Genomic DNA, 9,540 nt, shown 5'->3' on the forward strand with positions numbered 1-9,540 from the left:
TTTAAAACTTTTTTTTTATTGAGTTATAGTCATTTTACAATGTTGTGTCAAATTCCAGTGTAGAGCACAATTTTTCAGTTATACATGAACATACATACATTCATTGTCACATTTTTTTTCTCTGTGAGCTACCACAAGATCTTGTATATATTTCCCTGTTCTATACAGTATTTGAAACTCTCTTTAATATCGATGTCCTTATCAGATCTTTTCAAGGCTGTTCCATGGTTAATTTCCCAAATTAGGCTGTAAAAGTTCAGAAGGCACCCTGAGTTTATAAGCATTGAGCCTGGCTTTGTCTTGCCAGCTTCCTCAGTACCATTGTGACTATTGGGTTTTAAAACTGTTTCTTTGAGTTTTGCCCTTTTATTTACTTTAGCCGGTGGACACACCTTTTCCTTTTTAAAATGGTATGTTGATGGCCTTTCCTTGTAATAATAGTTGACATAATCCTGTTGAGCTGAAAGAAAACACTGCTAAGGAAAACACTGGCTCTTTCCAACTTTCTCAGACCTCTGTAAGGAGGAATGCAGTCTCAAATCAGGGTCAGGAGACACAGCTACCAGTGGATGCAACTAAGATTTCAGGTTCTCAGGCATCTTTGCTTGGGATTTACATCTTTGCCCCTACCCTAGAATGCTGAATTGGACCAATAGTAAGATATCCCCCTTTTTTTCCCCCTCCTGTCAGATTCGCAAATTTTTTAAATAAGTAATAACAACCACTGCTGCCAGATACTCAGGGATGTGAATGTTCCCTTACTTTGGTAGTAGGATTGTGAATTCCTCAACTGTTTTGGCAAATAAGCCTGGTGGCAATCATTTGAAACTAGTATATGTTATATACCAATTCCAAGTCTTGAATTCTACCTTACATTAAAAAAATCACATCAGATAAGGGATATATGTATAATGCTATTAGTAAAATGGTTTTTAGTCAACAAACCATAAACAGCCTGAATTTCTGCAAGTAGAGAATTGAATAAACCATGACACATGTGTATGTACACACATGCATGCACACACACACACACACGGACACATTGGAAGATGATATATTGGGATGTATCAATATCCCAAATGGGAGGGATGTTCACAATATACAGTGAGATGAAATTAAGCAAATTCAGAGTAACATGAATAATATTAACCTTTAAAAAAGTATCAAACCTAAAAACAGGTTATGTGGTTGGTCCTTTTCTCCAGCTGGAACCATGGAGGGTGCAGAAGAGAAGAAAAAGATGGTTCCTGCTGTGCCAGCAACCTTAAGAAAAAGTGAAGGAATTTCTCAGAGCCAAAGATCAGGTGCCTGAGAAAGGAGTTTGCCAAAAAGATGTTTTGAAGGGCAAGGCAGAAGCTTATCTATGGAAAGGTAAGAACCGTCACAAGGAATATAGGCACATGTACAGAACTGAGACAAGAATGGCTAGGATGGCAAGAAAACCTGGCAACTTCCATGTACCTGTGGGACCCAGACTGTCGTTAGTGTTTAGGATCAGTATCCATGGTGTGACTCCGAAAATCTGAAAAGTGTTGCAGCTTCTTTGCCTTCGCCATGTCTTCAATGGTAACTTTGTGAAATTAACAAGGCTTCAGTTATCATGCTGAGAACTGAGGAACCATATATTGCATGTGAATTGCCCTGATAGATAACACAGTGATTGCTGGCTGTCTTGTTAAATCTGGAATCATCTGCATGGAGGATCTGATTCTTGAGACCTATGTGGTTGAACAATGCTTTCAAGAAATGAAAAACTTCTGCTGGTCCTTCAAATTATCTTCTCCATGAGGTGGAATGAAGAAGAAGATCATCTGTTTTGTAGAAGGTAGAGATACTGGCAACAGAAAAGACCAAATCAACAGACTTATTTGAAGGATGAAATAAGGTGTCTTCCTTGATTATTTTTGTAATCTGGTCAGTTAATAAACAGTGACTGCTTTCCAATTGAAATGTAAAACAAAAACAGCCCTCCCCACCCCCAAATAGTTACATGATTGACAAAAGAGAAAATGGGAAAAGTATACACTCAATTCTTCAAATTTGTTACCTAAGGGAGATATGCGGGATTATTTACTTGTTATTTATTCATTTATTCATTATGTCAAAAGGGAAGACACAGTCAGGAGACAAAAAAAGGTGGAACACCATCCCGGTGATGGATGCTGAGTGAGTTGAGAGCTGGACAGCAATATGGCAGCCAGTCTTATTATCTCCTCCCTAAATGGGAAAAGGGAGCTGCTTCTAACTTTTTATGCACAGAAATTTAGAGAAGGATGTTGATTGAAGAGGAAGAGAAGAGCTAGACCACTCAAGTTACTTGCAATTACTGACAGCCCTACACAGTCTTTAGGTTGCCTGGGCAACTCTTCCTAGTTACTTGCAACCATGCAGTGATACCCTTCCTGAGAAGAAGTTCTGCCCTTACATGTGACAAGCTTCGGCTCCTAGGGCAGGGAGGATGAGGGCAGCATAAGGTTATTGATGGATGGAGATTCATCTACTCCAAGTATGAGAAGAAACCTCCAGATGAGTCAATAAATTTGCCAGATATCCACGCTCCCCTCCTCACCCCACCTACAATGCTAGGCATCAATTTTGTATGGGGTTGACTGTCCAAGATGTGCTAGAAGACTATAGTAGGATAATATTTGAAATGATTAATCTATACTTTTCCTTCTCCCTATGTATATATTTTCCTCTCTCTGTTTCTCCTCATTCAAGCAGATCCTGGAGAAGTGTGAGGCAGGATAATATTTCTGGCTATTAATTGCCAGTAACTCAAATTTGAAGGGGAAATCAGGCAAGATTGCCAGAAAAGGCAAAATGAAAGAGAATTTATGGGCATTGAACAAGTAAGTATCTGGGCCAGAGATGATGGGAGGGGAATTTTCCAAGCTAGAAAGAGATTCTCATGAGAATAGAGAACTGTAGAAAAGGAGGAGAAGGGAGGAGTCAGTGGGAGCAAGGAGATAGGGTCAGTGTCTGATTTCCAACTATATTAAGAAGGGAGTAGTAAGACTCCATATAGGAAACGGTTGCTTGATAGTGAAACAATTGAAATCAAGAGTATCCATTCCCCCAGTGGAAGACATCTTGAAATTACAAAAAAGTGTTGCAATGAATTGTCCTTGTGTCCCTGTACAAGAGTTTTTTGGAATTTACATTTTAGAAGTTGACTTTATGGGTCCTAACCTTCAAACTTTGCTAGCCATTGCAAAGAGCTTTTAACATTGTACCAATTTGGTCTCTTAATCTCTTAATCTTTTGTCTTCTCAAATTTAAACTACACTCCCTATTTTAAAACTTCAATGTTCATTAATCATCAGTAATTAATGCTAAGAATTTGAAATTTCCTGTTTCCCCTACTTCCTCACCACTGCTTGTCATCAACAAGCTTTTGAATTTTTTCCAGTATGACGACATGAAAGGGTATCTTGATTTAATTTGCATGTTTCTATTACTAGCAAGTTATAACTTTTTAAAATACCTTTATTGGTCATATAGAACTTCTTGTCTGTGAGCTGAAGGTTTATATTAATTTCTTTACTGGGATTATTGTCTTTTTCTCACTTATAGGATATTTTTATATATTCTAGATTGCAATTATTTCTCAAATGCCTTATAAATATTTTCTCTGTCTCTAGCTCACCTTTTAACTTCATGATGGCTAATGTATAAAAATTTAAAATGTTTGTATTATCAAATTTATCCATCTTTTAGTTGTATTTAATCATTTGGTCCTTCTGTCTTCTTAATAGACTATTTTTTAGAGCAGTTTTAGCTTCATAGTAAAATTGAGCAGAAGGTAACAGATTTCCCATAAACTCCTTGCTCCCACACAGGTATAGCTTTCCCTCATTTATCAATATCCCCATCAGAGTGGTACATGTGTTACAACTGATGAACCCTTTTATATTTTAAGAGATCTTTCTTCAATATTACGAGATAATATCCTGCCTTTTCTCCTAAATTTTGAGGGTTGTTTTTAGTCTTTAAGTCTTTAATCCATGTGGACTTCCTATTTGTATATGAAATGAGGAGGAATTTAATTTTCTGATGTATTTTAAAATTTGTTCCTCAATCACATGAAGTCAACTTATCCTATTGTCAGATTCACTAGCAACCCCACAGAAAGATCCAGGACAACAAAGCAGTTACAGCAGGGATCAGGACTGAACATTGTGGGTAAGCCACTAGACTGATAGGTAAACCTCATAAACCAAAGAGCAAACTGGTTGTGTTACCTGGATTGGTGAATGGGATGACCTCTGTGAAAGCCCTCATGCATGTCATGGACATTGACTAATGGGGACCCAGGGACATTCAACTGATTGAAAAAGGGTACAACTGGCCTGGCCTCACAACTGGACATTAGGAGCTGAGTTGAAACAACCAACCAACCTGCAAACACAACAGCAAATATGGCAGAACTAACACAGCCAAATTATTTTCTGACCAAATATAGACACTCCAGAGGAAAGTATTTTCTGGATAATGTTTCCTTTCTGTAATATCACAAAGTTATTTAACATGTACTATAATCTTCTTTAAGTTCTTAAAAAATTCAACACAGTGGAAAGGAAATACACCATTATAATGATTTAATTGGAAAAAATAAAACATATTTATTTCTTCTCTGCTAAAAAAGAATAAAATAAAATCAATTTTAATAATTTGATCAGAGACAATAATTTTTTCCTATAAGCAAAACAACAGTAAGGAATTTCATGATAATTTTAATATTTATACAGTTTTTTTAAAAGAAAATCTTGAATTATAAAAAGCTTTTATACTAGTGTTATGCTTTCTGAAGTAAAATCTCAGTGTACATCATCTGAGTTATCAGAATTAAAAAGTATAACCCAGAATCCACTGTGTAATTTCCAAGATGAGTGTCAATTTAAGTATTGGAAATACAACTTGATCTTTGCAATAAAATTAAAAAAAAATTAGCTGGGAATATCCCACATGCATTCTAAATCCCCCAGTTGACCTAGGTAATTTTTCTTCTTCTTCCTCAACACATGGCATTCTTTCTATGAATGACATCAGTTTGGAAATACCCTGTGGTTTCTGAGTTATAAATGGATAGCTCACTATGAACTCCTGATTATATTATGATTCATACTTTCACTTCTGTTTTTTTTTTATACTATCATTTTGAGAAAGTGAAAATGAAACTGTGTTTCATTGGCAAGTGGTTCACTAGGGAGAACAAAAAATACGGTTGACCATAATGATTTGTAAAATATTTAAGGTTTTTTTTGTTAAAGAATATTGTGAAAACCATTTATTAAAGAAAAAACAATGTAGTTATGAATAAAAAGTTGCTCCTAGAGAGTGAATCTGGGCCTTAACTGTGATGATTATCAGAATTCTGCTTTATATAGGAGCCTGGCTTAAATTTCTTTATCTATGTATCTATCTATCTATGTATCTATCTATGTATCTATCTAGCTATCTATCTATCATTCTAATCAATTATTTTTTAAAAACTCTTTTTCTTCATAGAATTGGGTTATGAGTCCTAGCCTTTTACCTCTAGAATTTGTTTTCTTAACCATTACACTCTGGTAGAAATATGATAGCTAGCTAGAGAAAGAAAGAAAGAGAGAAAGAAAGAGAGAGAGGAAGAAAGAAAGAAAGAAAGAAAGAGAAATAGAGAAAGAAAGAGAGAGAAAGAAAGAAAGAAAGAAAGAAAGAAAGAAAGAAAGAAAGAAGAAAGAAAGAAAGAAAGAAAGAAAGAAGAAAGAAAGAAAGAAAGAAAGAAAGAAAGAAAGAAAGAAAGAAAGAAAGAGAAAGAAAGAAAGAAGGAAAAAGAAAGAAAGAAAGAAAAAGAAAGAAAGAAAGGAAGAAATGATGAAAAGAAGAAAGACCCATATGGAAAGTTCCAATGATTCCAGGCTTAAGAGCTTTTATTTAAGTTCCCTTGGGGCAGGTGTCATGCCTGTTCATTGCTGTGTCTCCTGCATCTTTGTCAGTTCTTGCCACATAGCAATGTTTAACAAATATTTGTTGAATAAATAAACACAGCAGGTTAAAAGTAATCTCTTGTACTTCATGATTTTCTGTGGAAAACCACAAAAGAAAAATGTCTTCTGAAGTCTCAGCATTCTAGTAACCTAGAAGTATCAGGAATCTAATGAATCCTTCTCTTAAGAGATCCTTTAAGTAGCAATGCTTAGTATCATAAGGTATGAGGGCAAAAGCCAGATACCTCAATTGCCTTGTGATTCTTCATTCAAAATTATTTATAGAATGGGAATTTTGTCAGATTATAAACCCTTTATAAAGATTAATGTGATTAAAATTTTTTTTATTAAGTATAAATTTACCTTCCTGGGCTGCCTGTCACCAAAGGGTAGTTCTTACTAAAGAATTATGTCTTGTGGGTTAATATGTGTTTTCCTATAAATGAATTAATTTCTCAAAATCAAATATCCCCTTCCCAGAACAAAATTTTTTTTCTACTTACACTGCTTTGATGCTTGTATTTCAAAGCTACCAGATCCTTTAGCTTAAGGCATTGGAGAGTGATCTTATCTAAGAGAGGATGTCACCTTCTGTTTTTAACCATAATTAACATTTTAAAATGAAGTAATCTAAAAGATCAGTTAGTCATTCACTCTCAGTATTTCTAAGAGGTAAGAACAGAAGAGGGACATGATTGTGTAAGCAGTAAGGAGTGAAAAACGTTTAGAAGGCTGTTAAGTAGGAAATAAAAAAGTTAATCCCTCCAGAAATTGTCAGGAAGACACAAAACATCATTTAAAAATATTAGAACATCCCAGCGTTAATTATGCCAACACCCTGAGCTGATAATAACATTGAGAATGTGCTGAGAATAGCAGAGATACTAATAAAATGGTTCATGCTTTAAGCCATTACATTTTGTGATAGCAATAGATTACTACATTTTAAAAATTAAAAAAAAATTTTTATTTTTTAATATCTTTTTAAAATTGAAATATAGGCAGCTTACAATGCTGTATCAATTTCTGGTGTACAGCATAACCTTTTAGTCACGCATATACATCCATATATTCCTTTTCATATTCTGTTTCATTATAGGTTACTACAAGATACTGAATATAGTTCCCTGTGCTATACAATATAAACTTATTGTTTATCTATTTTATATATAGTAGTTACTATCTACAAATCTCAAACTCCCAATTTATTCCTTCCCACCTCCTTCCCCTCTGGTAACCATAAGTTTGTTTTCTATGTCTGCGAATCTGTTCTGCAAGTATGTTCATCTGTGTCTTTTTTTTTTTTTTTTAAGATTCCACATATAAGTGATATCATATGGTATTTTTCTTTCTCTTTCTATCTTACTTCACTTAGAATGATGATCTCCAGGTCCATCTGTGTTGCTGCAAATGGCATTTTATTTTTTTTATAGCTGAGTAGAATTCCATTTATATATATATATATATATATATTCACACACACACACACACGTGTATATGTATATATCTATATCTACACATACATACATACACACACACACACATGCACAGACACACACATGCACACACACACACACACAAACTTCTTTATCCGGTCATCTGTTGAAGGACATTTAGGTTGCTTCTGTGTCTTGGCTATTGTAAATAATGCTTCTATGAACATTGGGGTGCATATATCTTTTCAAATTAGATTTCCCTCCAGATATATGCCCAGGAGTGGGATTGTAGGATCATGTTTTTAGTTTTCAAGTCTATTTTTAATTTTTTAAGGAATCTCAATATTGTTTTCCAAAATGGCTGCACCAACAGTGTAGGAGGGTTTCCTTTTCTCCACATCCTCTCCAGCATTTATCATTTGTGGACTTTTTAATGATGGCCATTCTGACTGGTGTGAAATGACACCTCATTGTTGTTTTGATTTGCATTTCTTTGCTAATTAGTGATACTGAGCATGTTTTCATGTGCCTATTGGTCATTTGTATGTCTTCATTGGAAAATTGCTTGTTTAGGTCTTCTGCCTAGTTTTGGATTGGGTTTTTGTTTGCTATTAAGTTGTATGAGCTGTTTGTATATTCTGGAGATTAAGCCCTTGTCAGTTACATTGTTTGCAAATATTTTTCCTATTCTATATGTTGTCTTTTTGTTTTGTTTATAGTTTCCTATGCTATAGGTTTAACTAGGTCCCATTTAAAAATTTTTACTTTTATTTCTATTTGCTGGGTAGACTGCCCTAGGAGAACATTACTAAGATTTATGTCAGTGAATGTTTTACCTATGTTTTCTTCTAGGAGTTTTATAGTGTCTTTTTCACGGGACTAGAACAAATAGTCCTAAAATTTATATGGAATCACAAAAGACCCAGATTTGCCAAAGCAATATTGAAAAAAACAAACAAACAAACTGAAGGAATAACCCTCCCAGACCTCAGACAATACTACAGAGCTACAGTAATCAAAATAGTGTGGTACTAGCGCAAAAACAGACATATGGATCAATGGAACAGAATAGAGAGCCCAGAAATAAACTCACAGACTTACGGTCAATTAATCTTTTACAAAGGAGGCAAGAATATATAATGGAGAAAAGACAGTCTCCTTAATAAGTGATGTTAGGAAAACTGGACAGCTTCATGTAAATCAATGAAGTTAGAACACTCCCCCACACCATACACAACAATAAACTCAAAATGGCTTAAAGACTTAAACATAAGGCAAAATTACTACATTCTTAATAGCAAAAGATTAATCTGCATAGATCACCAGAACAATTAGGAGTTTGTGGTTAATACGTATACACTACTATACATAGCATAGATAAAAACAAGAACCTACTGTTTAGTACAGGGAATTACATTCAATGTTTTGTAATGAGCTATAATGTAAAAGAATCCAAAAAGCATATATGTATGTATAGGTATAACTGAATTGCTTTGCTGTATACCTACACATAACCTTGTAAATCAACTACATTTCAAAAAAAAAAAAAAAAAGAACAGAATTGCTATAAAGATTAAATGAATATTAATGAAAGGAAAGTCAAACCATGAACTTCTCTTTGAAAACTTTAGAAAATTAAGAGCAGAAATATGGAAGTCTTCCTACTTTAAGCCAGTAAGACTTGACTGGTAACCTGTTAAATAGAATATTTTTAAAAGAAATAATATGTTAAAAAGAAATAGAGTTGGTCAGCCTGGCATAAGAAAGAAGAAAGTAAAGAATCAATGAAGTACGCTTTGGCAGAGTATTCTGGGGAAATTTTTTTCCAAAGATTTGTCCTTTCTGGTGGTGATTATTAAAGTTGTAGTGTTAGTTATACTTTGCTTGATGTCATTGAACATCTTATTTAATTCAACTCCAAGTTACTCAGAATTCATACTCACTAAGTGATATTTGGATTATAATTTGATTTCTGATACAACTTTTGGAAAGAAGGAATGCTTTGGATAGAGGACCCTCTGGCAATTTTATCTCCCATTATAATTAAACAGTTTTCCCCCCTGGCTTGTACAGAAGTCTCTTGAATGTAGTTTGTATAAATCACATTTCCCAAGTTTGACAAAGTATGGGAC

At 34.3% G+C, this 9,540-nt stretch overlaps 1 pseudogene; it reads left to right on the forward strand.

Moving 5' to 3' along the window:
• The first annotated feature begins 1,213 nt into the window (after window positions 1-1,213).
• LOC116663354 lies at window positions 1,214-1,884 on the forward strand (annotated as a pseudogene).
• Window positions 1,885-9,540: the final 7,656 nt, after the last annotated feature.

Source organism: Camelus ferus, chromosome 1 (assembly GCF_009834535.1).
Source record: "Camelus ferus isolate YT-003-E chromosome 1, BCGSAC_Cfer_1.0, whole genome shotgun sequence".
NCBI lineage: Eukaryota > Metazoa > Chordata > Mammalia > Artiodactyla > Camelidae > Camelus > Camelus ferus.